Below are 4,618 nucleotides of genomic sequence, written 5' to 3'. Positions count from 1 at the left end.
TAAGTATACTAATTCATCTAGTGAAGTGGCTTAGATCTTCATCAGGGAGATAGTAATGTTGCACGCGGTTCCCAAGAATATTATATCATATAGATATGCCAAGTTCACTTTCAAGTTTTAGAAGGAACTATTTGTAGGCTTGGGGAAAAGATAGACTTCAGTACAACTTATCATCCACAAACATATGGACATACATAAATGGTTAGCAAGATTCTTGAGGATATGCTGAGGATGTATGTCATGAATCAACAAAGGAAGTGGGAGGAGTATCTTCCACTAGTCGAGTTTTCTTATAATAATGGGTATCAAGAATCCTTGAAGATGATTGCATTTGATGCTTTCTACAGGTGGAATTGTAATACTCCTATCAGTTGGCGTGATCTAGTGAGCAACTTACTGATTGGACTGGATATGTTGGCAGAGATGGAGTAGGAGATATAGGAAATTAAAAGGAATTTGAAAGCAACACATGAAAAGAATAAGAGTTATGTGGATCAACAAAGAGCATTCAATGAGTTTTAGGTTAGGGAGCATGTGTACTTGTGCGTCAAGCCCAAGAGGAGCTCCTTGAGGATTTGGTCATGCGCCAATTTGGCACTACAATATTGTGGTCCTTTTGAGATCCTTGAGAGGATTAGACCAGTGGCATACAAACTTTCTTTGCTTCCATCCATGAAATTCCATGATGTTTTCATGTTTCATTGCTTAAGAGGTATGTACAAGATGTTGATCATGTGATTGATTGGTTTGTGTTGCAAGTGGAACTAGAGAGAGAGTTCCAGCCATATCCATAATACATATTGCAGTGGAAACAACTCATGCTCTAGAACTGAGAAATAGAGCAAGTTAAAGTGAAATGGAAGCACTTTGGGCCTGATGAAGCTACATGGGAGATGAATGATTAGATGCGGGTATTATATCCTTCTTTATTTGTTGGTTGAAGAAAATGAGTTTTCATATATGTATATGTGTGTGTGTGTGTCATTATAAATATTTGCATCGAGCTATGTTTATAAAGCTCCAATAAGCAGTATGATTGTCCTGTTTTTAGTAGTTTCTCACTGTAAATACTGCAACGAGTTGTGTTATAAAGCTCCAATAAGTATGATTTTTTTTTCAACAATTTCAGTTGGTCATAAGTGTAATAGAACACTGATGATGGTGTTCCCCCAAGGGGGAGGGGTTTGTAATAGCCTCAAGATGATTTTCCATGTAAATGGAAGGACATTATAAAGGAAAAATAAGACCAAGGTCATGGGAAACATATTCCAAGCTGAATGGAGGGAAAAAACATTAAAGTGGGCATCACTTATGGTTAATTAATGGCAATGGAAATTGCAATTGGAATTAGCAAAATGCAAAGGGAAATAAATGGAAATAAATTCAATAAATAAAAGAAAATAAGAGAAAAGGAAAATGAAGAGACAAAAGCATGCATGCAAGGGAAGTTAAAGAGAAAATAAAGGAGAATGAAAGAAAAAGAAGAAATGGAAAGGAAGAGACACCAGACATCAATGATAAAAATGAATCTGAGAAACAATTGACAACTTTTGATCAATTTCAGCTTTTGACAACTTTACTTTTGCTAAGGAATAAATCAAAACTCCAAGAGCAGAGGGAGAGCACTTGGACACACAAGCAAGCAAGAAAAGGACAGGAAAAGGAAGGTAAGGGAGAATAAGGAGAAGAATGGAAGAGTAGCTACAATAGGAAAATTTTGTAGGTAATAGGCTGCATGTGCGATTTCCTTGAGAGGATTTGAATGCATGGTGCATGCATTTGATTTACACTATTATTTTGATATAATTGGAATGGTTTTTTACTTAAGAGGTAGTGGTTTACAACCATGCCTTTTCCATTTCCTAGATAGCCATGGTATGATGGGATTCATTCTTGGTTGAGCTTTGGATTGTTGGAAGATTTTGGATCCAAGTGAGGCGGTCTCAGGAAAATCCAAAGGGTTAGGGGTGGAGATGGTGATCTCTAGACCAATTTAGGTGAGATAACTATGGCTTGAGGGTGGATATGGTTTAACATATGGATTCCTTGTTTGTTTATATTTGGTTTATCCCATGAGATCCCAAATCCATGCTTAGAATATGGTACATGGGTGATTGGTTGAAAGAGAGATTTGGTCCAGCCCAATCTATGGTTGAGTGGGGAAGTCCCTTACTTGGTTTACATTTACATATGATATTATGTGTTATTTCTTATTGAGACAAATGAGCACATGTATTGGTTATTGTTTTAATTTTCTGACTAGTTTTTGACAGTTTCATTCTAGTTAAATGATGCTTACATGCATGGTTAAATGATGTGCTCTTGTTATGGATAATTTTCATGATTCAATATTTTATTGAATGGTTACATGAATGTATGAGCTAACAAGTGTTGTTACAACTAGCTTGAGAGGGTAGTAAGCCTTCTTAATGATTCTCTAATGGAATTGATGAGACACTGAATAGATATGCATTCATGACTTGTAGCTACTATGTTTACCATATGTTTGTCTAAATGTTTATCATGTGTTTGGCATGTTTAGGAAATATATAAGAATAAGTGTAGGTTATGCATATTTATGATTATCTTAGAGTTGATTGTGGAAAGTTTTAGGAAGTTTTGAGCAATGGCCTATAGGCTAGCCCTGAAATTGTGGCACTAAATCTGCAACCACAAGCACAAAAGTAATTATTTTCTACTATAGTCACATGGAGGATTGCTTGTGTGTGTGGCTAGAGCCTTCCAACCACATGTACAGCTTGGCATGCGTGCAGATGAGTTGTAAATACAGGAAATATAAATTCCCAACTCAGGGAAGGATCACTAATGGGTGCTGTCTGACATCTAGGTGATCAGGGATTCCTGGGAGGTTGCAATAAAGTTTAAGGATAGTAGGCCCTACTTCCAAAACTAGAACTTGATTTTTGGGTCATGCATAATAACTCTCAGCTCATGTTTACCCTGGAGAGATGGTAAAAGCAAGTAAATTTCGAGTGGGGTGTTACACAATGGGTGGCTTGCATAGTAGTTTCCCCTAGAATTTCACTATTAGGACCAAACTTTCCCTTTATCAAGAGTTTCAATGACAACACAACAATCAAAGAAACATCTAATTTTTTAGAAATGGAAATTGGCACAGTAACTCATCCACAAAAGGAGTGCAATGAGACCATATTGAAATTTTCTCCTCTACATAACCTAGGTCACTTTCTTGCTGAAGGATAATGCTAGCTATTAAGAATGTTTTTAGAGAACCTTGGTCTTGATGGTATGCCTCTAAATAATAGACCTAGCTTACCTAGATAAGCATGTGAAATTTTTTGATTGAGAATTTGAGTCACAAGACTTGGTGACATGGGTTTCCATATTTCCCAAACAAACTGTGAGAACCTCCCTAAAGTTGGGGGGTCATGAAGGAGCCAAGAAAATGTATCACTAGAGGGTGCAAGAAAATATTGTTGGTGATGATTATTGAACTCCTCCCTCATGGCCCTAGTAAAATTGTAACTGTCACTCAAACAAATTTTCAACTTATTGTAACATGTTAAGTTTTTTCTATCTTATTTTAATGCTTAGAGGGTGGTATTGATGATCAGGATCCAAATATATGCAATGATTTTCTAGGTATTTGTTGTATCATGAAACTTTTGGACTACAAAGGTCATCTACAACCTCTTTGTTGATGTAGTTTTGGTTCAACTATTGAGTGTACTCAATGCCATATTGGTTGTATACATTGTTTCTATACATATGAGAAAATTTGCATATTTTTGTATAATGTTTTGAATTCATATGGATGCACATGAATATTTATGTATGTTTTTTTTCAAAATTTGAATATTTATGTATTATTTTGTTGACTAATTGTTTGGTCCTGTTTTTTTCCAATTCTCATTTTTTAGGTCGACCGAATCAATCATTAGTGTCATAACATTGGTTGAATGTCCATTGTTCATTTTTAATTTTAACTTTTTGAATCTTGAATCTGGATAGCATGACCTTAAACCAAGTCTTTGATTAATCACTTTTACTATTTTGAGTTTGAGGAATTTCAATTTACTATTCTAGTCTTTAGACTTTAGTATTACTGTTTTGTTTAAAACTAGTTATATTCTAAAAAAATGAATGATGAATTTAAATCAATATATACAATTTTTAATATGTATATTTCATTGAATCATTTATGATATGTGAATCAATTATTTGATTATTGAATTTGAATCATGTTTATAATTAATTCACACAGATGTATACCCCAATAGCCCCCTCCCTCCTGAATTTCCCTAAAATTTGGAGGTACTCCCACACATCTCCCCCATGCATATCCCTGTTCCCACTTCCCTTAAACCCAGAAACTTGGTGGAACATATGTTTAATCAATCTTTCTTCTATATATGACTATGCATCATTTATGAAACTATTAATCTTTCACATGGATGCTCCACCCATCGCTAGGGACACATGAAAATGTGAAGCTATTTGTGATGATGGGTGGAGTGTCCACTCAATATGTGGATAATTTTATAAATGATACATAGTGCTTTCTAGCAGGAAAAATTGACTAAACAAAAAGTAACAACTAGCTTAAATATATTTTAAATTTAGATCTACCAAGCAT

The sequence above is a fragment of the Pinus tabuliformis genome, chromosome Q, assembly GCF_031772625.1.
Source record: "Pinus tabuliformis cultivar Carrire ecotype Pingquan chromosome Q, CPIR1, whole genome shotgun sequence".
NCBI classification, from domain to species: Eukaryota; Viridiplantae; Streptophyta; class Pinopsida; order Pinales; family Pinaceae; genus Pinus; species Pinus tabuliformis.
This window is presented reverse-complemented; position numbering follows the sequence as displayed.